The sequence below is a fragment of the Camellia sinensis genome, chromosome 2 (assembly GCF_055761805.1).
Source record: "Camellia sinensis isolate YWXY chromosome 2, ASM5576180v1, whole genome shotgun sequence".
NCBI classification, from domain to species: domain Eukaryota; kingdom Viridiplantae; phylum Streptophyta; class Magnoliopsida; order Ericales; family Theaceae; genus Camellia; species Camellia sinensis.
Window position 1 is genome coordinate 135,519,619 of NC_138962.1, and position 27,303 is coordinate 135,546,921.

Below are 27,303 nucleotides of genomic sequence, written 5' to 3' on the forward strand. Positions count from 1 at the left end.
CACCCCAATGACATGGAGCAATCCAACGGCCCGATGGTCGAATTCAATGAGACGCCGACATGGCCACTGGGAGCAGTAAACTTGGAGGTGCAGGCTGGCACCAAGAAGATCAAGATAGAGTTCACCGTCATCGACACACTATCCCCTTACAATGCTATTCTAAGAAGGCCATGGTTGCATGCAATGAGGGCAGTTCCCTCAACATTGCACCAACTATTGCGGTTCCCAATAGAGCATGGGATAGAAGAGGTCCGAGGAGATCAGCTGCAGGCAAAAAATTGCTCCATGGCAGCAATGAAGTTCACCTGCAGCATACAAATGGTAGAAATCGAAGACAAGGACATAGAGGTCCTAAGAATATCGGCTTGAAGATAATGGGGGCAAAGAATTGCCAAGGCCCTAGAACGCTCGTAATTTGAAAATTTTCTATCATTAGATGTTCTTTGTTTTTTTTTTTTTTTTTGCCGACGTCATCAATAAAATCTTAGCAGAATTCTTCAACACTTGTGACTGATAAAGATGCATAATGTTGTTTCTGAATAATGAGAACCCAAGTGGAACTCAGGTTCACATTAGGGGGCAGAGAGAAGGCAAAGATGTTTAACACTTGTTGAAATTTGTAGCAATTTACAAGTTGAAGTTAAACCGAGATCGTTGTTTAACACTTGTTGAAATTTGTAGCAATGTACAAGTTGAAGTTAAATCGAGATCATTGTTTAACACTTGTTAAAATTTGTAGCAATTTACAAGTTGAAGTTAAACCGAGATCATTGTTTAAACACTTGTTGAAACTTGAGAAAAGTTTACAAGCTGAAGTTAAACCGAGAAGATGCTCGAACACTTGTTGAAACTTAAGAAAAGTTTACAAAGTCATCAGTTTGTAACCGAGGTATGTCACCCCGAGAAGGTTGCACAAAGAAGGAAGAGTATATTAAAGACATGCAGAATATTCAAAGTATAGAATTATGCACAAGCAATAAAGAGAAGATAAAGATTCAAGCATTCAGGGAAAGCTGATGCATTTGTACACAAAAGAGGGCATTACGACCTAACTAAAAGTAATTGTTTAGAAATTACAAAGACGGCACATCGGCCATGTGAAAAGCTTACATTGTTTCAAAAAACAAAGTACAAGAAGGGAAAGGAAAATCATGAAGTTAAGATTCTTCAGCATCGTTAGTAGGTTGGGTCTCAACCTCGGAAGACTTATGGGAGGACATCTCGATCACCTTCTCCGCCGCAAGCTCAGCATCAATCTCTGCAAGGGTTTGGTCAATGCTCTTGTCGGCAAGAGGCACGACCAAAGGTACCTGCTCAGGAGTAGCTTCCCTGGGGACTTCCTCACCATCGTCATCCTGAGCCAAGTCCAGGACTTGTTCGTTCAACGAAGAAGACTTGGCCCCAGCAGCCTCCTTGGGTTTCCTCACCAAGGCCACATTCTCATCTTCGTCCTCGGATTCAGAATCGTCATCAGGTTGAGCTGGAGGTGCTGGCGGAGGGAATAGAAGAGGAATAGCGTCGGCGTTTCTCAAAGGCGAGTCCTCGGGGAGATTGAGCTTTTTCAGAAGGGACATCCAACCAAGGGATATATTTTCTGAGTACCAACACATGGCAAGGTGACGCCGACGTGTCAGCCGAGGTGCCACATGTCTTGGACATGACGCCGAGATGATCTCGGCTAGGCCGAGGTTATCTTCGAAGATATCGGAGTCCGAGATAAACAGATAAGGGACAAGAGTCCTAGAATGAAGAAAGACTTCAAGATGGATAAGGATAGTATTCTTAGGGAGTCTATCCTTATCTCTTGTAAAGTCCAAAGCAAACACTGAATGGGAGTCCATAGAAGTCAAGCTTCTAGTGGGACTAGGACTGAGTAAACTATAAAAGAGAGGCACCCCCGTGGGTCTAAGGTACGCAATTTATGCTTTGAGCAGTGAATTTAGCACTTGATTATCTTTGAGAGATATACTGACTTGATCGTCGGAGTGCCCCCGGGTGGAAGACCACCGCCAGAGCCTTCTCTTTCTGTTGCAGGTTAGTTGAAGCCATCTATTCTTCCGGTGCTCTTTAGCTGATTACTAAGTGGGCAGTGTGATCAGAAAATCACTCACACACATTGTAATTATAAATAAAATTAAGACAAACTTAAAATGTCAATTTTTTTTAGGGTAAATAATACTTTTTCTCCTATAATTTAACCTAAGTTTTATTTTGGTCTATATTGTTTTAATTTAAATAATTTAATCTATATACTTTAAGTCTAGTTTCAATTTAATCATTCTATTTAAATTTCAATTAATTATTTTCATGTGTACACCTTAAGAGATTGCCTAGTATTCCAAAATTATTAACTTTAATCTCAAACTTAAAGAAAAGGAACAAATTGAATTACAGTTAAAATATAATAATCAAATTATTTAATTTAGAATAGGAGAAATTAAAATAAATTTTGAGTTAAATTAAAAGCGTCAAAAGTTTAGTTTTTCTAATTTTTTTTAGTGTGTGATTTATATATAGAATAAATTTACATTATAAAATGATAATTTTAAATATTTTTTGAATAATTAAATTTAAATTTGTAATATTACTGATAAAAAAAATGATAGGAAAAGAAGGTTAAAAGTGAAGTTAGACATTTATAAATTGAACTGCCCAAAGGGTCTCTAAAAATAAGCACTTTGATCACCATGATCAAATCCATCAAAACCTCCAGAGTCCTCCTCTGTCTCTCCATCGTTTGCTTGCTAAGCATCAAAACCAAATCAACCCCAAATTTCCTTTCAATCAATTGCCCAAACACAACAACTTACACTCCCAATAGCACATACAAAACCAACCTCAACACCCTCTTCTCTTCCCTCTCCTCTAATTCCACCTCCATCTACGGCTTCTCCAACTCCACCGCCGGCCGTAACCCCCCCGACATAGCCTACGGCCTCTTCCTCTGCCGCGGCGATGTCTCCACCGTCGTCTGTCAAGACTGCGTAACCACTGCTGCTAAAGAAGTAGTCCAACGTTGTCCCAAGTCGACGAATGTCACAATTTGGTACGATGAGTGCATGTTACGATACTCGAACGAGTACATCTTGCTGGTCAATCTTCACTGTATTTAAAAAGATTAAATTCTGTTGTGTACAAAACAACAACAAGAATATAAAGAAAATGAGAGAATTTGTTTGATTACAAAAATCAAACTCGAAATAAAAATAAATAAATAAAACCACAGATTTTATTTTGTTACAAAAAACAAAATTTAAATCTGATTTTAATAAATAAAAAACAACACTGAAAATAAATTAAATAACTTACTTGATTTAATTTCTTCGAATTATTTTCTAATCAAGTCCAGTGTTTGACACTGTGTCCTTAAGACAGATTCGTCCTCTCCACGGTGCTTTCAGAATTTGGACATCTATCTCCCAGGATGAAATGATCTTACCACAAACAATAGCAGCACTACAAATTGTTTGCCTTACGAACACACTAAGTGTTTACACTCTTTCTTTCAGAAATAAAATGCAGCAAGATGAAGAATATAATTTGCAGAAGATGGAGTACGAAAAAATTGGAGTAAAATCCAAATGGGAGGCTAGTCTATTTATAGATGTAAAGGTGGCTCTTGGTTTTGAATTGAACAGATATGAAACCTGTTAGTTTCAAATTTAAACATATTTGAATCTGTTGGGTTAATTATTCAAACAGATAAAAACGGGAAGGGCTCTGTTTGGATGAGCAATAAATCCAAACCAGTTTAATTCTGTTTGAAAACGGGAAGGGCCCTGTTTGGATGAACAAAAAATTTTGAATTCTGGATTTTATTTTAATAAAAATAAAATTAAATTCAAATGTTTTTGGCCCAAAAAGATTAGAAGCCCAACCCAACCACACACCACGCACCCGCGCCCAGCCCGGCCCGGCCCGGCCGACCGGACGGACGGCGGCGCGCGCGTGTGGTGATTTTTGGGTCCAATGGGTCTAGCCCATTTTGTCCATAACCTCTCCCTCTAAAACACTTGGGTACCCCTTGGGGCACACCCCAAGTATCTCACCCTAAGCCTTATAAACCCTTTCAAAACTTCCCACCAAATCAATGTGGGACAAGCCAATTTATAACCTTAAGGAATTTCCACCAAAACTCCATTTCTATGGAGCACACTTTGGCTTTAATTTCCCATTCACTCGGTAATGGTTTTGAGCAACCAAATATACCACGTGAATCACAACGCGGCATAGAACGTGTTACCACTTTGACCCGAGTAAATCGACACTCGGGGCCCACCTAAAAAATAGACCAAACTTGAGAAAAAATTCTGGTTTTACCCAGAATTTTTCTACCATTTCCAACACATCTTCTCCAAATCCGATGAATCTGCAGAAATAATTTTTTTGAATGATACACAGAACTCTACGGACGACATCCGTTTCACAGAAATCTTGGGAGGTGTAATGGATGACATAGCAACTCGAGCTTCGAATGGTGGATCGGGTAAGAAATTTGCGACTAGAGAAGCTAATTTGTCGTCGCTTCAAAAGCTGTACGCGTTAGCACAGTGCACGCCGGACTTGACTTTATTGGATTGCAACAAATGTCTTAAAGATCTTATCTCGGACTTACCGGTTTGCTGTGATGGACATCCGGGAGCGACGTTTCTGTTTCCGAGTTGTAATTTTAGGCATGAGTCCTACCCTTTTTACAACGTCACTGCCACTGCTCTGCCGCCTCCACCACCGGTCCTTCCTTCTCCGGGACCTTCAGTTAGTCGAGGTTGTAAGACTAAATTTAATTATTTAGTCATTATGGGAATCTACCCGGCAATATGGATTATAAATTTAATAAGATTATAGTTTCATATCTTGAACCACAAGTTATTATCTGATTGGTCAATAGGTAGAGTAGTTTCCAAATCTCCTACTTTGATGGGCAAATGAAGTTATACTTATATTAGGAAACTGATCATCTCTTTACTTATAAAAGTATATTAAGATAATGTATTCTAAAGAGGGTCAAGAGAGAAAATTCTTTTTCCATTAATATTATTATTAGATTTATGTTCAATCAATATTGAATCACTTGAACGTTTTGCATAACTAATTCGGGTATGTTATTTATTTTCTATATTATGTTATTATTTGTAAAATTCATGATAGTTCATGATTTTGAATTATGAAGATTGTTATATGCGTAACACCATAAAATTATTTACATGTGGTATCAGAGCTCATGTTTCAGACTATTATGATTTTTCGATTAATTAAATATCAATTAATTTTGATTATAATTACAATTGCCTCAAAATTTTAATTTGCTGAACATGATATGAAATTTCATATGCAACTCCTATATTCCTACTTTAGATTGGATTGCGTATTGTATAAATAATATTTAATGAATGTTAAATCTTTGATGATAAACCGAATGTTTTAATATTTTGATAATTGAATATTGTGAATGATTTAATTATCTTTATTATGAGGAAAGGTTTAGTGGTTAATGACCATTGTATTGTTTGATTTAGTAATGCCTAAAGATAGTCGTATTGCATAATGAATTATTATTATTCCTGTTTTGTTGAATTTTTAAAGTAAATTTTAGTATGAGAAAGTATATTAAAATTTTATTGTGATATCTATAGTACCAAGCATATTGCTATTTAAGAATCTAATTGTAACCTCTAAAAATTATTTCAATATGGTTGCCACCATTATGTATAAATTTGGTTTTTGTGGGTGGTTTGATGAGGTGCAAAAGTATATATTCTTATGTAACATAAAATATGAATTGTGTTAATATTTGTTATCTTAATATTATTCTTATGATTTAGTAATATGCATTATGATTATGATGACGAATAATTGTGAATAAATTATTATTTATTCAATAATGTCCATACAAAGTTTTTATTGTGATTTGAAATTTAAATTATGATACAATTGGTAGTTGCCAAAGTGACCCAATGAAAATGACACATAGATATCAAATCAAATAATTGAAATTTAATACCCTTCCTAAGTATTAAAAAATAATGACTTTGCAAATTGCAATTGTTTAATTATAAAGATGTTAGGTTAGTCCAAACGTGCACTACTTCTAAATAATTATTGAATTGTAATAGGATAGTTGATGGGTATTCATTCATAATTGCTATTGAATGAATACCCAAAGGTAACAGACCTACTTAATTATAAATATTTTATCTACTAGTCCTATTGGTGAAAGGGAATCACCATAACTGTTAAATAGTATGTCATTAGATTATCCCAAAGGTAGATCACAGTGATACTATTTGTGATTGTTTGAACATGTGTTTATCTTGACTAATTGTCAATTATTGATTACTCTTAGTATTAATGTAGTGGGCATGAACTATTGATTAAAGTTTTGTTTCGCAATATTTGTATCCTTTGTTTGTTTTGATTTTAAATGAAAAAAAAAATCTCAAAATGAATAGAATAAGTTCAGTTTCATCTCAATGTTCTGAATTTTGACTTAGTGTTACTATTTGAGAAATTTCCTTCTATTATGATTCAAGCAATATAAAAGAACGTTTCCGAATTGCTAATAAGTTTTTTGCTGGGACACTTATGGTTAAGTTTACCAACATAAGTTTGATGATATGCACGAGATGCATGAGCATGTCATTAAATTGTCTAACTTGACTGCTCAATTAAAGAATTTAAGAAAATTTGTGAATGAGTTTGTTTTCGTGCAATTTATTTTGAATTATTTATCTCCTCAGTATGGATCATTTATATTAACTATAATTCTATGAATAGTAAGTAGAAAGTTAATAAATTAACTAGTATGTTTATTTAAGAAGAGAAAAAACTTAAATAATTGAGATTCTTGTGAATTTAGATTTTATTGTTTTTAGTGGGAGTGTTTATTGCATTAAGGAAAAACAATTCAATCACATTAAGTAAAGTGTCAGGATTTTTTAATATTACCCAAATAGACATTAATGTGCCATTTTGTCACTTTATATTTGGTAAATAAAGTTATTTTATCACTTTTATAGATGAATTTTCACTTTATGATTTTGTTTATTTATTGCATAACAGATCTCTGGTAAATGGATACCATTGATGTGTACATTATTAAGGAAGAAAGGCAATTAAACAAAAATATGAAAAAACATAAAGATAGTGTAAAGTACAAGGTTATTTACTAAACTCTATGAAAGACATAATGCCTCAACAGCATGATATAGTTGAGAAACATTATTGTACTCTAATGAATATGACTAAGAGGATGTTAAATAATTTCTAAATACCCATAATATTGTGGATGTATGTCGTTATAATTTATTGTTTTCATATAGAATCTGATTCCTAGTAAGGAAGTTCCAAACACTCACTTTGAACTGTGAACAGAAAGGAAACCGAACTTAAGACACCTGCATGTTTAGGGTTGTCCACAAAATTAAAATTATTGATCCACATGAAAAGAAATTGAATTTTAGAATACTCAGTGGTTATTTGTTGATTATCTTGAAAATTCAAAGGATATTAGTTTTACTATCTTGCCATTAGTACAAGAATCACAGAAACTGATAATATCAAATTTAATAAGAATGTTGAAATTAGTAGGAGGGATAAATTATGAAATGTGATTATTTAGTAAGTTTGGAAATAAGTATCATTATCCATAATTTGAAGGAAATTGTCATTCCTATAGTTGTTAAACAACTTAATGTCTTGGAACAACAAATGAATAATCAATTACTCTAAAATGTAATTGTCACCAATGAAAAGTTGTAGAAGAACCACAAGAAATATTATTAAGAAGATTTCATAAGGTAAAGAGATTTGTCATTTCGAATGATTATGTGGTATATCTATAACTGTGAGACCATGAAATATACTCTTACATGGATTGTAGAGATCCAACGAAGAGATGAACTTTGTCCTGGCAGACCTGCAAAGATGAGCATGATTGGCGCCACCTAACCGGGGTTACCGGCCGGAGGCACTCCGATGGTGAAGTCAGTCATTTGATAAACAGAATGAAAGTCTAGAAAGTGTAGCGTGCTTGGTCTGCAGTGTAGAAAGAGATCACTTACCTTTTACTTGGGATACCCCCCCTTTATATAAGTAGGGGGGTGTGATATTTGTTTGGGCTAGACCCATTGTAGGCCTTGTTTGGGTTAGACCCAATAAGCTAATATATATTTTTTCCTGGCTCCCATGATTGCCCCAAAACTTTCATTGTCTGCGGTTGAAGGAATGAGAGTTTTTCCCGCCGAGTTACGCTGTTCAAATAGCTGTTAGGGTTTTTGATAAAGAACACTCTGGGTAAATAAAAAAAAATGAATGACTGCATGAATGCATGTATGCTTGAATGTATGTATAAATGAACATATGTCTATCACATGAGTTCCAAACAAATCATAACGATGGACCATGGTATTGTTACCCCCGGGCGAGGATGTAGGCTGCGGTATTATGACCCCCGGGTGAGGGTGTAGGCTTGCAGTATTCTAAGCCCCAGGCGAGGGTGTAGGCTGTGGTATTATGACCCCTGGGCGAGGGTGTAGGCCTGCGGTATTCTAACCCCCGGGCATGGGTGTAGGCCTTTGCTGATGGCGCTCCATGCCAAGTGCGAAGATTACGTTATACTCGGAGACTTTTGCTGATTTTAAGTGGCAACCATGTGCCAATATGGCTAAGGACTTTGAATAATGCATCATGTACCGAATAAGGTGGACGTGTTAATCACCAATAATATTGCTCCATTTGTAAGGAATTGCCAAGTAGATATTGGGTCAACTATTTAATTGTCGAGTTGCTCGGTTTGCATTTTGCTCGGTTTGCATTTAGTCCAAGGTAGACTTGTCCCATTGCTTTCGAATGACAGGTGTTAGTCGGAAGGGATGCAGATTCCCATTTCCCTATGGTTTAGGGAAGATTCGGTTTTGGTAAAATGACGGCGCACAACAATATGCGAACTGCGGACTGCCAAATGCGAATTGCCACCTGCCAAGTGTTAACAGCTGACTGCCAAGTGTGTAATGTATTGCCCCAAAAATAGCGCTTGCTTGGAGCAGTGTGAAAAGGAGCAGGAGTGTGTAACTCAAGTAAATGTTGTTGTAATGTTTGTACCAACTTGGCCGAGTATGCATGCATATCAAAGGTGCCGAGATGATGATCGGCTGATGTGCCCTAATTAGAAAGCGGAAAATTGACTAAGATGTCCCGGTGGGCAATTGTTTTGCCAAATAATGTTGTTTAGCCGAATAAAGTTGATGCACGGCCAAATAATGATCATACATAATGTTGAATTAATAATGGTGCCGAATAATCTTGCCGAGTAAAGTTGATGCACTGCCGAGTAACTAGTTTCAAAATATCGGTCTGTTTCATATATAATGTGATTTTGCCGAAAAGTTGGTCAACTACACTTGGGTTGGTGATTGTGCCGATCTTTTGGTCAGTGATTTTTCTTAGCTTTGCGGTGTGTCGGCATCCCTTCGGAGTTGGATTTGCTAAGAACTTGGTTGACAATGGTTGCCAATTTATTGAAGTTGAGTTTCTTGTCCAACATATATTTGCCCCATTGCTTTTGAATAAGATTTGTTATTCGGAAGGAATAAAATTGACTTGGGCCGAAATTGCCGATAACAATTTGAAACGGATTCCGTGCCCGTGTTTGGTGTCATGGCGATATCAGAATGAAGCCAAGACAAAGTAGGGTGTTTGGTGATATGCGAAGTGAGCCATTACGCTCAATTTTTGAATAAAATCTGCAAATATATATATATATTATTTTTATTTATTTATTATTATTATTATTTTATTTATTTTATTTTCATTCTTTTTTGTTTAGTTTATTTTATTTTATTTATTATTATTATTATTATTTTGAGCTGAATTTGGAAATTCTGACCGTACGGATGGACCCAGAATGCGTCAAATAGCTAGAAAGAACTGTTGGATCATTGTGATCAGACTCCTGATGCCGCAATTGTAGCCAAAATAGATATGAGGGTTCAAATCAACTGGGTGTAAGGCAACTGCGAAGCACAGGATTATTTCTTCATTGCTTGCTCGGTCGTCTTCTCCAGCGAAAGAATTCATTTTTTTGGGTAAACTTTGATCGGCCCGTATGACTTCGTTTTAGCACCGATTTTGATGTGGTTTGTTGTGTTGGATTCGTCTCGATGAGTACTTCACATTGGGATGATCAAAACATGATTCCGACAACTTTGAAAATTTTAATGTTCGGAAAAAGTGGCCCATTTCGCAGTTTCTAGCGAACTTTGGTTACTTCTTGGCTGCTCGGGTTGGTGGGTTTGGACTCCTTGATTTGACACGAATCCTCTCGTATATTCAAATGTTGATTTCGTCAAGCTGAGATGTTAGTTCTATGCTGATATAATAAGCATAAGGATTTTGCCGAGGATGTCCAATGTTACCGTGTGTGGCCGAGTAGTCTTGCCGAGTAAGCAATGGGGCCAAATGTTGACAAGCAATGTTAGCCGAATAATATTGTCGAAAAGATCCAATGTGGAGCGATGTGGCCAAATAGTCTTGCCGAGTTGCCAAGATGTTAGTGCCGAATAAGTTGTGAATATGCAGAGTTGCTGATATGCCGAATAAATAAGCTGAATAAATGACATGTAAAGTAGCTTTGGAGCTTTGTCGAGCAGTTGGCTATGAATCCTCAGTATTGCCAAAATGCACATGTATAGGCTTGAACGCCGAATATGAATGGAAATTCTTGCTGGATTGCCTAACAGCTCCATTCGTTTGGCCGAATATTATGGAATTGAGTGTTCCAGTCGTTGGCAGAACTGTTGGCTGGGCGGCATCATGTCTACACCAAAAGTGAGTTAACTATTTCACTTGCCGCAAGCCAGTGGTTGGCTTTCACTTTGGGTTTGACTGGCATGAGCAATAATGGTGACCCAATCCAACTAAAACTATGCAAAAAACTTTAGTAAAGATCATAGTTACCTAGAGAGATAGAGTTAGAAGTTTAAGGAAAGGAAATATGATGAGCCTTTATGGTAATTGAAGTGGTCCTAACGTTGTCAAATTTTCTTGCCGAGGAGACTTATAGAGAGGTTGAAGATGGTATAATTGCAATACGTGATTCTTGAACCCAGCAGGTGATTAATAAAGTTCTGTATGCATGGAAGTATTCAAATGCGGAATTGAAAACATATGAAGTCGAGAGATAAATAAATAAACAATATATGTTGATTTCATATTATATGGGAAGATCTATTAAATTTATTTTAGCCGAGAGATAAATAAATAAATAATGACCAGGGGTGAATTTGCATATCTTCGGTTTTGTCGAGATTTTGGTCGGCGTCAACATGAGCCATTCATGACAATTGAAGTTGCCTCCAGATCAAACTGTTTGAATTTATATGCATATATATATATATACATATATATACATATATATAGCCTGCCGGCTACCACAATTAATTAAATAATAATAATAAATTTTTTTATCATAACTCATGGTCCAACCTATGGCAATGTCTCTTGCTGGGAATAACTCTAGAGAGAGAAAACCTAAAGACCCAGTCGTTTTGAGAAATAAAGAAGAATAAATAAATGAATGGACAGACCGATGTGTAGATTTAGCCAAACAACTTTATTAAATTGCCGAAAAAATGTTTGCACCAAGAAATGTGTGAAACCCATTTTTAGAGAGAAAATAGCTACAAACTTCATCTTGTTTTGACAACCTTTCTAAGCAATATTAATATTCAACAAGGGTTTGATCAAATCTGTGAGCATAAATAGATACATACATAGACGTGTATATATATATATGTATACCTGAACTTTAGCAAAAAACATAATCAGAATGAAAGAAGCAAAAAACCCAGCTGTGGTCTCCTTTTTTAGAAAGAGAATGGTTAACCTTAGTGCTCATTGGTCCGAGTACCTTGGGTGTCATATTGGTTCTTCTCTTCGTTGAATTCTTTAGCTCTTTCCCACAGACAGTGCCAGTTGTGAGACCATGAAATATCCTCTCACATAGATTGTAGAGATCTAACGAAGAGATGAACTTTGTCCTGGTAGACCAGCGAAGATGAGCATGATCGGCGCCACCCAACCGGGGTTGCCGGCTGGAGGCACTCCGATGGTGAAGTCAGTCACTTGATAAACAGATTGAAAGTCTAGAAAGGGTAGCATGCTTTATAGCGATCCCGGATTTACCCTTGTTGTACAGTGATCCGGACATGCGTCCATAGATGTTGGTAGTTGATTATTATCTTGTTTACATCCTTTCCTACTTTTTATTTGGGTTACAGGATGTGTTGGGCAAGTTTGTTACAGGTTGGTTGTGTTTGGGAACAAATGGTTGCTGCCTAGAATTTTGGTCCTTTGCTCGAGCGAGGAGTTTGTCGCTCGAGCGAGCTCTGTGTTTTAGATCCTTCACTCGAGCCAGAGTTTCTTCGCTCGAGCGAACGATTGCGCCTGGTACTGGACCTGAACACTGTAATTTTTGGCTCGAGCAAGCTTTCCTTCGCTCGAGCGGTCTGGTTGTTCTTCGCTCGAGCGAGCATTCTGTCGCTCGAGCGTGCTTCTGAGTTTTTAGCTCGAGCGAGACCTTCTCGGCTCGAGCGAGGGTTTTCTGTGTCTGGTCGCTCGAGCAACCAAGTCTTCGCTTGAGCGAGCCTGTTTTATATCAGCGGACAGCAGCGTTTTTAAACATCACTTTTTCTTTCCCTTTTCTTTTAAAACCCTAAATCCGAGACCCTCTCTCTCTAAACTTACTCTCTCTCTAAGATTTGATCTCCCTAGAGTGTGAATCTACCCTAGGGCCTTTGTTAAAAAGATAGAGGGCATTGAGAGCTTTGATTTAATCTGAAAATCTTTGGATTTGGAGTACGTTGGGTTTTGGTCTTCATCTCCATTTTGGCTCTAACTTCGAGGTAGGGATATCCTACTCCCCTTTATGAGCTTTGTCTTTAAATTTTAGCATTTTGATATGTTGGGAGTTGTTGTGTAATTTTGAGAAAACTTTGGGCCTTTGTATAATTTTACAAAAGTTGGGGTTTTAATTATAATAAACCTAGACGCATGTTTGGCATAGAGAAATGGAATAAATGTTGAGACATTGATGAGAATGGAACCTAAGGGTTGTAATGTTAATTATGAAAAATTCCCTAATTACATCGGTTAATTAATTTGTATAATTAATTGTGAGAAATGAGGAATTGATTTGGGAATGTTAAGATTGGGAATGTATGAGATTAAAGGGTGTAGTTGAATTATTTATCGCTCACCTAGTTAGAATGTTGATTATATATCCATTTGTTGCTTTTATATTCTGTATAGAAATAACTGCTTTGGGCTATCGGTGGAGGATAGTCTTAACTGTTGTAGACAATGCATGATGATTAGGCAAACTAAAACTAATCACTGAAATGTGTCATTGAGTGTGACGGTTGAAAGAATACATTAACTTTATGTGTTGATTGATGATGTGTATAATAATTGTTTATATGCATTGTGTTGTGTTGGAGAAGATAGGGGATGTACTCCACGGTTTAGGAGATGATAGAGGATGGACCTTTAAACTGGATGTTGTTTGGGAGAAGATAGGGGATGGACTCCATAGATATAGCTCATATGCTTATCTAGTGATGTGTTGACACAGCTCATATGCTTGTCATTGGGAGTGTGATATTGCTCTTATGCATATCTATGGAAGTGTTGATATAGCTCATATGCTTATCTGTTGATGTGTTGATATAGCTAGTATGCTTATCTATTATGAAAATGGGAAAATGTTTAATATAAGTTACTGTCTCATATAAATTGTTGGCCAGGTTCTGAGCCATAGTTATGAATTGAGAATTGTAAAGAAATGGAAAATGAAATGTAACATGGACTTGTATGTCATGAAACTGTAATGTAAAATAAGTGAATGGATTCGGTGTTAGCCATCTATCAACTGCTAATCTTTTAGTCATTGTTCATAGTTGGTTTAGTGTATTTCTACTGGGCTGCGGCTCACCCTATATGGGAACATCATTTTCAGGTACAGGTAGCATGCCACCTCCAAGGACATAGCTTGGGAGGCTAGAGGCGGACAGACTTTTTGTTGTCTTATTTCCTTTTGATGTATTACATGTAAATTCAAGCCAAGGGCTTAATGTGTAATTGAGTTAGTACTCTCTTTTTGTAACCAAGTGTTAACTTGGAAAGCTGTAAGCCCTTAGGGCATTTGCTTTTGTTGTTAACATGTAATACTTTTGTAATGGAACACTCTGATGAATAGAAGAATGTGGATCTTTTATATATAAGTGCATGTCTATATTGTGGGTTTAATGTTATTATTTTGAGGGTGTGACAACTTGGTATCAGAGCGTACCGGGTTTGAATACTTTGGGTACGTGGGAAGTGATTAGTATTACAATGGGTTTGTCTCGCTTGATAGAGACTTAGATGTAGTGTCATATGCTATGTGTTTAATTGATAACATGCTTATGTGTTTATTTGGGTATGGGATTTAATTTCTAGGATGTTGATTGGATCCTTGGGTTTTTGGGAGTCTTGTTGGAAAGGCACTGGATCAATGTTGTTTCTAACCGGAACTCTAATAACGCCTTGGGACGATGATCATCCGGAAATGAAATTCGTAAGTGCTTATGTGTTTATGTGCTTACGTGGAGTGAATTACAGTTGTCCATGCATTAGGACACCAGTGTTTAGTTTCGACACATTTATGAATGTGCTAACGTTCTGTGTTACCTTTATTAGGATGTTAGGACGAGGAAGAGGTGCTAGGTGTGGCAGGCGTGGTAGGCAGGAGATGTCTTTACCGGATGATATTCCGGCTGTGCAGGAGGGAGTTGGCCAGGCCAATGTGGCCGAGCTAGCGGGTCAGCAGGCTATGAGTGCCTTGGCCCGAGAGATAGCAGGAGCTTTGGGTATTCTCAAAGCTGAGAATCAGGTTGCTGAGGCAGGGCCTTCTTTCTTGAAGAGGGAGCTTTTCCGGTCTAACTCGGATGAGTTTATTGGGGATCCGAAGGAGCCACTGAAGGCTGACGAGTGGATAGAACAAATGAGTAAGACGTTCGAGATGCTTGGCATCGAGGACGGAGCACTGAAAGTGACCTTGGCATCCTTCCAGCTGAAAGGAGATGCGGGTCAATGGTGGAAGTACGAGAAGGCTCGTGTTAGTGGTACATGGGAGGCATTTGTAAATGCTTTCCAGGAGAGGTTCTTATCTGCAGTTGCTAGGGAGAAGCTGAGGGATCAGTTTAGCCGGCTTAATCAGCAGGGTATGTTTGTGGCAGAGTTTGAGGCCATTTTTACTAGCTTGTCCAGGTTTGCACCTGAACTGGTGGCGTCCGAAGAACGCCGTTGCTATGAGTTTGAGCGGAAGTTGAGGCATGGCCTCAAGTTGAGGGTTGGTGGGTCTTATATCTGAGAGTATAGACATTTGGTGGATGCTACAGTTCATATGGAGCTTATGATGCAGGAGGAGGATGAGGAGAAACATAGAGGCTCCAAGAGGAGCCAAGATGGTCAGGGTGATGGCAGGAGACAGAGAGGTTATAACCCTCAGCAGTCTCAGGGTGGAGTTGCTAGATCGACCCTTCCGGTGCCGAGTACAGGCTCGGGGAGAGGCAATCAGGGAGGTTTGACTTGCTACACTTGTGGCCAGCTGGGTCACAAGTCTTCGGTTTGCCCGCAGAAGGGCGGAGGTCAGAGAGCTGCTTCTTCTTCAGCTAGACAGCAGAGTCAGAGTTTGGGCAGAGGGCATCCCTTATCTTGCTATCAATGTGGACAGCCTGGGCACCTGAAGAGGTTCTGCTCACAGTTGAATGCCACTTCAGGAGCGTCTGGTTCTAGACAGACGCAAGGTTTTCAGCCAGCTCAGTCTGTGCAGGCCTCGAGGGCCAATCCGGGGGCTTCGTCGTCCCAGTCAGCGCAGCAGTCGTATGCTCCGAGGAGTGAGCAGGTGGATCAGGGGCCGACAGGGCGCGTGTATGCTGTTACTGCACAGGATCTAGAACTGGCTCCATCAGTAGTGAGAGGTACCTTTTTGTTTTGCAACTCGGTCGCTAGTGTGTTGATTGATACAGGTGCATCTCATTATTTTGTATCTGCTGCATTTGCATCTGCGTTGGAGTTGGAGTTGGCGCAGTTAGCATCTCCTATTTGTGTAGTGTCACCTATTGGGGGTGAGTTGATTCTGAAACAGGGTTGTAGGGGTTGTGATATAGAGGTCGTCGACTATAGGCTTCCGTTTCCTTTTGTAGTTTGCCTATGAAGGGCTTTGATGTTATTTTGGGTATGGACTGGCTATCGTCATACCGGGCTGTTATCGATTGCTACCGCCAGAGGGTCACATTATGTACCTTGAGCGGGGAGTGGTTCCATTTCTTGGGGGACCGGGTTGGTAGTGTTTTGCCACCGGGATATGATTCGCGAGGGCGGAGTGAGCTTAGTGGTCTACTTGCTAGCTTTGAGAGTGGTGACTGTGATGAGACCCAGATTGTGTTGCCAAGGGTGGTTTGTGAGTACTCGGATGTCTTTCCCGAGGATCTTGTTAGTTGACCACCTCATCGAGAGATTGAGTTCTCTATTGATCTTGTGCCCGGCACGGCGCCGATTTCTATGGCACCTTACCGTTTTGCTCCAGCAGAGTTGGTTGAGTTGGAAATTCAGCTCCAGGAATTGCTAGCTAAGGGCTTTGTTCGCCCTAGTGTTTCACCGTGGGGAGCACCGGCCCTCTTTGCTAAAAAGAAAGATGGTGCCTTGAGATTGTGTATTGATTAACGGAAGTTGAATCGGGCTACGGTCAAGAATAAGTACCCTATGCGCTGTATAGATAATTTGTTTGACCAGTTGAAGAGTTCCCGCTGTTTCTCTAAGATAGACTTGAGATCGGGTTACCACCAGTTGAGGGTCAGGAAAGAGGATATTCCGAAGACGGCGTTCCGTACGCGGGTTGGCCATTATGAGTTTCTGGTGATGCCATTTGGGCTTACCAACGCACCAGCAGTCTTTATGGACTTGATGAACCGGATCCTTCAGAAATTCTTGGATCGTTTTGTGGTCGTTTTTGTGGACGACATTCTTATCTATTCACCTTCAGAGGAGGAGCACGAGGCACACTTGAGAGTGGTTCTTGAGTTACTTAGAGCCCATAGGCTGTATGCCAAGTTTGGGAAGTGTGAGTTCTGGCTAGGAGAAGTCAAGTTCTTAGGCCATGTGGTTTCTGGGGAAGGGGTGTCCGTTGATACCTCCAAGATTGAGGCAGTGCAGGATTAGGCACAACCTAAGAGTGTGTTTGAGATCCGCAGTTTTCTGGGTTTAGCTGGGTATTACCGCCGATTTGTGAAGGATTTCTCCAGGTTAGCTTCGTCGTTGACTAGATTGACTCGGAAGGGAGTCAAATTTGTATGGAGTGAGACTTGTGAAAAGTCGTTCCAATAGCTGAAGGTTAGATTGACCACTGCTCCGGTCTTGATTATTCCGGAGAGAGGGTTAGGTTATGCAGTCTATTGTGATGTCTCACGAGAGGGTTTGGATTGTTTGTTGATGCAAGGGGGGGAAGTGGTAGCTTATGGCTCATGTCAGTTGAAGATTCACGAGAAGAATTACCCTACTCATGACCTAGAGTTAGCGGCTGTGATCTTTGCCTTGAAAATTTGGAGGCATTACCTTTATGGTGAGAGATTCGAGGCGTTCTCAGATCATAAGAGTCTGAAATATCTGTTTACACAGAAAGACTTGAACTTGAGGCAGAGGAGGTGGAAGGAGTTTATTGAGGATTACGACTTCGAGTTGCATTATCATCCGGGGAAGGCCAATGTTGTGGCCGATGCCCTTAGCAGGAAATCCATAGGTGATGTAGCTTGTGTAGCCATCTGGGAGTGGGAGATGTTGGGTGCACTTGGCGAGTTTGATTTGCTACTGGGCGAATCCGTTAAGGCTGCGGCCTTGTTTTTCGTTGTTGCACAGCCTACACTAGTGACTCGAGTGTTAGAGGTACAGAGAGGTGACCTTGAGGTAGAATCCCTCCGAGAGAAGATCTCTAGTGGGAAGGTTGAGAAGGGCTTGACAGTGTATCCCGACCTGAGTGTGAGATACCGAGACCGTTTGTTTGTGCCGGAGTCTTGCCGAGAGGAGGTACTCCGAGAGTTTCACCATTCACGTCTTGCGGTGCATCCCGGAGGCACCAAGATGTATCGGGATTTGGGTCGCCAGTTTTGGTGGCGGGGCATGAAGAGAGATGTGGCAGTTTTTGTGTCTAAGTGCCTTACTTGTCAGCAAGTGAAGGCCGAACATCAGAGGCCAGCGGGTTTGTTACAACCCTTGCCTATTGCCGAGTGGAAGTGGGAGCATGTCACTATGGACTTTGTTGTAGGTCTTCCGAGGACTCAGCAGGGTAGTGATGCTATCTGGGTGGTTGTAGACCGGTTGACTAAGTCGGCGCACTTCATTCCTATGCGCGTGAGAGATTCGATAGATCATCTTGCCGACTTGTATAATCGGGACATAGTGAGGTTGCACGGGGTCCCAGTGACAATCGTCTCAGATAGAGATCCTCGTTTTACTGCTAGGTTGTGGCAGAGTTTGCAGAGTGCCTTGGGTACTAAGTTGACCTTCAGTACGGCTTATCACCCTCAGACTGACGGGCAGTCCGAGCGTACTATTCAGATCCTTGAGGATATGCTTCGGGGTTGTGTCCTTGACTTTAGTGGGACGTGGGAGAGGCACTTACCATTGGTGGAATTTGCCTACAACAATAGCTTTCAGTCTAGCATTGGTATGGCACCGTTTGAGGCCTTGTATGGCCGACCTTGTAGGTCTCCGGTTTGTTGGGCCGAGATGGGTGACGCACCTTTGTTGGGTCCGGAATTGGTTAGGGAGACTACGGAGAAAGTTGAGCTTATTCGTAGGAGGCTTGTTACAGCCCAGAGTCGTCAGAAATCTTATCCTGACCGTAGGAGTAGGCCTTTGGCGTTTGAGATGGGTGATCATGTCTTTCTGAAGATATCACCTAGGCGGGGACAGATGAGGTTTGGGAAGAGTGGGAAGTTATCCCCTCGGTTTATTGGTCCTTTTGAGATCCTTGAGAGGATTGGCGAGGTTGCTTATCGTTTAGCTTTACCGCCGCAGTTGTCCGGAGTTCATGACATGTTTCATGTGAGTATGCTTCGGAAGTATGAGCCGGATCCATCGCATGTATTGGATTGGACAGACTTAGAGGTGGATGAGGATGCCTCGTATGAGGAAAGACCGGTTCGGGTCTTGGATAGGCGGGATGAAGTCTTGCATGGCAAGACCATCCCTTTGGTGAAGGTTTTGTGGAAACATCACGGAGTGGAGGAGGCCACTTGGGAACGTGAGTTGGAGGTCCGCGAGAAATATCCGGACTTGTTTATTGATGTGTAATCTTGTACTTAGATTTTGTAATATTGTTGGACTTAAGAGCTTTATATATATCTTAAGTTGTAAAACATTGATAATGTTTTGGTTTAATGGAAGTATGTTGTAGAACTTACCTTGATATGGGAGTTGATTATGATATTGCATATGTTGGCTATATTGTAGAAATGGAGTTGTATCATGTATATTGATTATGATATAAACTGTGAACCATGCATGTTGGAAATGGTTGGAAATGGAAGAGAAATGCATGTTGATAATACACTAGTAATATATGTTATGAAATGCCTCTTGATAAGAGATGGGATGACCGGTAATGGGTCGAGTTATTAAATGTTAAAACTTGTGCCTAATTTCGGGGACGAAATTCTTTAAGGGGGGGAGGTTATAGCGATCCCAGATTTACCCTTGTTGTACAGTGATCCGGACATGCGTCCGTAGATGTTGGTAGTTGATTATTATCTTGTTTACATCATTTCTTACTTTGTATTTGGGTTACAGGATGTGTTGGGCAGGTTTGTTACAAATTGGTTGTGTTTGGGAACAAATGGTTGCAGCCCAGAATTTTGGTCCTTCGCTCGAGCGAGGAGTTTGTCGCTCGAGCGAGCTCTGTGTTTTAGATCCTTCGCTCGAGCCAGAGTTTCTTCGCTCGAGCGAATGATTGCGTCTGGTACTGGACCTGAACACTGTAATTTTTGGCTCGAGCGAGCTTTCCTTCGCTCGAGGGGTCTGGTTGTTCTTCGCTCGAGCGAGCATTCTGTCGCTCGAGCGTGCTTCTGAGTTTTTAGCTCTAGCGAGACCTTCACGGCTCGAGCGAGGGTTTTCTGTGTCTGGTCGTTCGAGCGACCAAGTCTTCGCTCGAGCGAGCCTGTTTTATATCAGCGGACAGCAGCGTCTTTAAACATCACTTTTTCTTTCCCTTTTCTTTTAAAACCCTAAATCCGAGACCCTCTCTCTCTAAACTTACTCTCTCTCTAAGATTTGATCTCCCTAGAGTGTGAATCTACCCTAGGGACTTTGTTAAAAAGATAAAGGGCATTGAGAGCTTTGATTTAATCTGAAAATCTTTGGATTTGGAGTACGTTGGGTTTTGGTCTTCATCTCCATTTTGGCTCTAACTTCGAGGTAGGGATATCCTACTCCCCTTTATGAGCTTTGTCTTTAAATTTTAGCATTTTGATATGTTCGGAGTTGTTGTGTAATTTTGATAAAACTTTGGGCCTTTGTGTAATTTTACAAAAGTTGGGGTTTTAATTATAATAAACCTAGATGCATGTTTGGCATAGAGAAATGGAATAAATGTTGAGACATTGATAAGAATGGAACCTAAGGGTTGTAATGTTAATTAATGAAAATGCCCTAATTACATCGGTTAATTAATTTGTATAATTAATTGTGAAAAATGAGGAATTGATTTGGGAATGTTGAGATTGGGAATGTATGGGATTAAAGGGTGTAGTTGGATTATTTATCGCTCACCTAGTTAGAATATTGATTATATATCCATTTGTTGCTTTTATATTCTGTATAGAAATAACTGCTTTGGGCTATCAGTGGAGGATAGTCTTGATTGTTGTAGACAATGCATGATGATTAGGCAAACTAAAACTAATCACTGAAATGTGTCATTGAGTATGACGGTTGAAAGAATACATTAACTTTATGTGTTGATTGATGATGTGTATAATAATTGTTTATATGCATTGTGTTGTGTTGGAGGAGATAGGGGATGTATTCCACGGTTTAGGGGATGATAGGGGATGGACCTCTAAACCGGATGTTGTTTGGGAGAAGATAGGGGATGGACTCCATAGATATAGCTCATATGCTTATCTAGTGATGTGTTGACACAGCTCATATGCTTGTCATTGGGAGTGTGATATTGCTCTTATGCATATCTATGGAAGTGTTGATATAGCTCATGTGCTTATCTATTGATGTGTTGATATAGCTAGTATGCTTATCTATTATGAAAATGGGAAAATGTTTAATATAAGTTACTGTCTCATATAAATTGTTGGCTAGGTTCTGAGCCATAGTTATGAATTGAGAATTGTAAAGAAATGGAAAATGAAATGTAACATGGACTTGTATGTCATGAAACTGTAATGTAAAATAAGTGAATGGATTCGGTGTTAGCCATCTATCAACTGCTAATTTTTTAGTCATTGTTCATAGTTGGTTTAGTGTATTTCTACTGGGTTGTGGCTCACCCTATATGGGAACATCATTTTCAGGTACAGGTAGCATGCCACCTCCAAGGACATAGCTTGGGAGGCTAGAGGCGGACAGACTTTTCGTTGTCTTATTTCCTTTTGATGTATTATATGTAAATTCAAGCCAAGGGCTTAATGTGTAATTGAGTTAGTACTCTCTTTTTGTAACCAAGTGTTAACTTGGAAAGCTGTAAGCCCTTAGGGCATTTGCTTTTGTTGTTAACATGTAATACTTTTGTAATGGAACACTTTGATGAATAGAAGAATGTGGATCTTTTATATATAAGTGCATGTCTATATTGTGGGTTTAATGTTATTATTTTGAGGGCGTGATATGCTTGGTCTGTAGTGTAGAAAGATATCACTTACCTTTTACTTGGGATGCCCCCCCTTTATGTAAGTGAGGGGGTGTGATATTTGTTTGGGCTAGACCCATTGTAGGCCTTGTTTGGGTTAGACCCAATAAGCTGACATATATTTTTTTTCTAGCTCCCACAATAACAATCTTATTATAATATTGAGATAAGTAAAGACTCAGTTTTATTATCGTAAGCCATAGAAAGTATTGATTCTACTAAATGAATTGATGTCATGAATGATGAGTTGAAATCAATGGAACATAATGAAATATGGGATTTCATTGAATTGCCTAAGGGTACAAAAATATTTATTGTTCTAAGGGCAATATAAAATGATATAATGCTAGATATGTGGCTAAGGATTTTACTTAAAAAGTAGACCTTGATTATAATGAGATATTTCCTTTTCGCTTGTATCTTAAAGGGCCGATTTAATAATCATTATGGCATTAGTAACTCATCATGATATTGAGTTGCATTAAATGTATGTGAAAATTAATTTTTTGAGGTTAGATGAAGAATTTTGTGTAGATCAACTCAAAGGTTTCTCTATTGAGGAAAATGAAAATGTGACTTGTAAACTTAAGAAATCAATTTGTGAACTTAAACAAACTTTCTAAAAATTATATCTTAAGTTTTATGATACTATTTTTTCTTTGGATTTAAATAAAACATTTTTTATTAGTGTACATATCCAAAGATCAGTGGGAGAGTGTTTATATTTATGATTTTGTATATTGATGATATTTTTCTTGTCAATAATGTACGTGATTTATCGTACGAGTTAAGAAATTTCTCTTTAAGAACTTTGAAATGAAATATATTAGTAAGACAATCTATGTGATAAACATTGAAGCATTTCTGAATGAATCACATGAATTATTGAGATTGTCTCAAAAAGTATATATTGGACATGTTTGATTGGGTGGATTAGAGCATGTGATTGAAATTATTAATCTGTGGGCTCAATTATCCTATGTTTGTTTTAACATTTTGGTTTAGAATTATTAATCCAATGGATAATTAATCAAACAAATTTGTAGGATTATTAGTAATGTGGTAGGGGTGTGATTATTAATCCAATGGATATTAATCCAATTGGATAGTGAATACCACACTAATTTAATAGAATTATTAATACTTCACTATTAGTCTTGTGAATCAAACATGTATGTTTGATTGGGTGGATTAGAGCATGGGATTGACATTATTAATCCGTGGGGCCAATTATCTTATGTTTCTTTTAAAATTTTAGTTTAGGATTATTAATCCAATGGATAATTAATCCAACAAATTTGTAGGATTATTAGTAATGGGGTAGGGGTGGGATTATTAATCCAATGGATATTAATCCAATTGGATAGTGAATACCACACTAAGTTAATAGGATTATTAATACTTCACTATTAGTCTTGTAAATCAAATATTTAGAATAAAAGAATATTCGCATAAAGTTATCCATGTTCCGAAAGGAAATAAATCTAGTCTTATGCAAAAGAAAAAAAAATTATAAAATCAATTGGAATGGAAACAATTTTTCATACATTTATTGTAAGAAACTTAATACTCAAATAAGGAAGTGATACGGTAATTATAAGGAATAAAGAATTACTTGCTCACATTTATGAGGTTTGATAATCTTGAATTGATTGGCTACTTAGATTTAGACTTTAGATGATATATTGATAATAGAAAATTCACTTTTGGCTCTTTGTTTCTAGTATGTGAAGGAGCAATATTAAGAAAAGTGTAAAATAAGCTATCAATTATTAAACAAAATCCAAACCAAGCTTTGTTTATCTATTGTCATGGATCGACTAGATCGCTTCTTTTTTTGGTCATTGTGATAGATTCAAATCGCAAAAATGAAAAATACTTGTTAATGCTTAAATTGTGTCAATATGTACAAATAGAGTTTCAATTAAATCCCTCAATATGACTTTTACAGTAGATAATGATAAAGTCAGGAATAAATGAGAAATTTCACTTACAAAATTACACTTTTAGTTTTCAAATTTTACTATGGCTATGTTTTGGATACTACTTTGGCAAAAATAGTCATATATGACAAAATTGGTTATTTTAGTCAGATAGGACAAAATGTCATCCAACTCATAATTATTTCATTTTTTTCTCTGTCAAAAAAAAAAAAAAAAAAACCAAAAAGCCTATCCAAAACGAGGTTTTTTAGCCTCAGACTAAAATAGCCAAAAAGCCAAAAGGGCAAAAAGCCCATCCTTATACTTTTAGCTTAAAATATTACACATTTGTCACGCTTATTGAAATATTTTTTATGTTATAAATCAAATTGATACAATTTAAATAGTGATCATCAAAATGACATAAATTTTTTACCTTGGGGACAAAATAAAATAAAATAAAACAAAATTAACCCAAATAATTATCTGATTCAACAAAATCTGGTCAAGTTGAATAGGTTATTAGCTTAGTGGATGAATTCAAGTATTATTACAGTTTCTCATTTTTTTTCAATTCCCTTCATATTGATTATAAATAAATAAATAAACATACCTGCTCACATATGAGATTTGAATTTGGAATGAATCACAACTTTCCAATGCTAAAACAGATTTTCAATGAATCATTCTTTTTTTATTTTTTGTTTTTATGGTTTGATTCAGGAAGGGGGGGAATCTCAACCCAACTACTTATTGCCATCATTGTTCCAGTTGGAGTCTCTGTTTTGCTTTTCATTGTAGGCTTTTGTAGGAGATCAAAGAAGAAATATGATGCCATTGAAGAAGATACAAGTAAGACAATATATATGTATACATATATATATATTTTTGGTGCATCTCATCTTGTTTTAACAATTATCTGTTGAGTGACAGATCAATTAATTTATCACAATAATCTTTTTGGTTTTTCAGTTGGAAATGATACCACCACAGCTGAATCCTTGCAATATAATTTGGGTACAGTTCAAGCTGCAACAAACAACTTCTCTACTGAAAACAAAATTGGTGAAGGTGGATTTGGCCTTGTTTACAAGGTGAGATTGCACTTGATTTCTATAATGGGATTAAATATTATTGCATTTACTGCTTCCCAAATTTAGATCCAATATTTCAATGGATGTTCTATATTATCAGGGTACACTTTCCAATGGACAAGAGGTAGCTGCGAAGAGGCTATCTCGAACCTCGGGGCAAGGTGCAGAAGAATTCAAGAACGAGGTTGTGTTGGTAGCAAAGCTTCAACATAGAAATCTAGTGAGACTACTGGGATATTGCTTGGAAGGAGAAGAAAAGATACTCATACATGAATTTTTGCCTAACAAAAGCCTTGACTACTTGCTATTCGGTATGGCAAATTTGAATAACTCCAATTCTTAGTGATGCATTTTGTTTAGTTTCATAAATGATTGCCATGAGTGTACATGATTTGAATTTGAAGAGATGAAACAATTTTAATGCATAACCGTCATTGTGTTTCGGTTTCAAATCAAACTGCATGCAGACATTTCTTGCCCAACTCAAATTCCTCATTGTAAACTAGTACATATTTTTTAATCAATGTGTAGATCCAAAACAAGAAGAAAAGTTGGATTGGGTCAAACGTTACAAGATTATTGGAGGAATAGCTAAAGGAATGCTTTATCTTCATGAAGATTCCTAACTTAGAATTATATGCCGTGATCTCAAAGCTAGCAATATTCTATTAGATGGAGATATTAATGCTAAAATTTCAGATTTTGGCATGGTTAGGATTTTCGGTGTGGATCAAATTCAAGGAAATACAAGTCGAGTTGTTGGAACATAGTAAGTTTGTGTCTCAAAGTCCTATGTGTTTGTTTTTCTGTTGTTTAAATTAATGAGTACATAATTTATGCAATCTCAAGCTCAAATTCTTCAAAAGCTTCGCCTTTGGATGAACAAATTCAGTGATGCATATTATACCTAGCTACCTAGTGACAATAATCTTGATGGGCTACACTTTTTTAGTTGAATTTTGGTGCATTATGTACTCAATGGTTTCGTTTTTGGTTTCTTCCAAAATGAACTTTTAGATACTAGTTCTTGTTATCTTCTAATTTTATTGCTAAATTGGTGGTATTGTTATGCAGTAGTTATATGTCTTCAGAGTATGTAATGCATGAACAATTCTCAGTGAAATCCGATGTGTTTAGCTTCGGTGTTCTAGTTTTGGAGATCATTAGTGGCAAAAAGAATAATACTTTTTACGAATTAGGATGTGCTGAGGACCTTCTTAACTATGTGAGTAGTAACCATCCATTCTAATTATTATTTTCCTTCTAGGTGACAATATCATCTCATCCTCAAGTCATATATGACGAAATGTTGCAGTCTTGGAAACTGTGGGCGGAGGAATGATCCTTGGACTTGATGGATTCAATTTTGGAAGGGTCTTATTCAAGAAGTGTAATCATTAGATGCATCCATATTGGCTTGTTGTGTGTCCAAGAAGATCCGGAGAGCAGACCCTCCATGGCAACTGTAGTTCTAATGTTGAACAGTTATTCAGTTACTTTATCAGTTCCTTAACAACCTGGATTCTTTGCTCGTAGCAAACCAGAAAGTATGCCAAAATCTTTAGATTTAGATCAATCTGGAAGCAAGTCAATATCATAGTCGGTAAATGAAGTATCGATTACTGAACTAGACCCAAGGTAATGTGAGAAGTCCAGGCCATATCAAAGATTGAAGGATAGCTCTATGGTGTGAGATGAACCCAAATGACAATCTGCAATATCCTTAAAGGTGGTGATCCCTAATGATGCAAGTCCTGGGTCCGAAACCCTGAACTTGACTTGGTCAACAAAGTTTGTATTAGTACTTAAAAGAAAATAATTGGGTTTTTCTTGTGTTCGTCAAAATAGTTCATTTTTCATTTTCTTTTCTTGAGAGACTTTGTTTTGTTTTGTTGCTGAGGTTAATTGGAATGCAAATAGCATCTCAAACTTGGGAATCATAAATTATGCTCTTTTGGGAGCAGCTACTTTGTTCGCCCATATTTGAGAATGATTTTTGTTTTTCTGTTTTTTTGTTTTTTTTTTATTTTGTTTTTAATTTTTATTCAGAACTTCCCGTTAGGTGATGTGCAAAAATAAATTATTTCTTCTCTTTCTATAGAGTTGATCGAATATAAAAGAAGAATTCTAGGCCTTCGTTTGGGATATAAGTTGATTTTTTGACTTTTTGACTATTTTAACCTGCAGTTAAAAAGTCTCGTTTGGTATAGGCTTTTTGGCTTTTTTAACTTTGTGAGAAAAAAAAGAAATGATTATGGTTTAGATGTGATGTTTTGTAGGTGTTTAGGAAGTTGCTATTTTAGTAGGCTAAAATTTTTGTATTTGGAAAGATAGT

At 37.8% G+C, this 27,303-nt stretch overlaps 1 pseudogene across 1 annotated transcript; it reads left to right on the forward strand.

The window, feature by feature from the left end:
• The first annotated feature begins 2,648 nt into the window (after positions 1 to 2,648).
• LOC114263139 (cysteine-rich receptor-like protein kinase 25) lies at positions 2,649 to 26,266 on the forward strand (annotated as a pseudogene). Its single transcript, XR_014361632.1, has 8 exons — positions 2,649 to 3,083; positions 4,348 to 4,768; positions 15,362 to 15,385; positions 24,598 to 24,726; positions 24,847 to 24,968; positions 25,069 to 25,279; positions 25,500 to 25,737; positions 26,043 to 26,266. The product of XR_014361632.1 is annotated as a cysteine-rich receptor-like protein kinase 25 (transcript).
• The last annotated feature ends 1,037 nt before the right edge of the window (positions 26,267 to 27,303 follow it).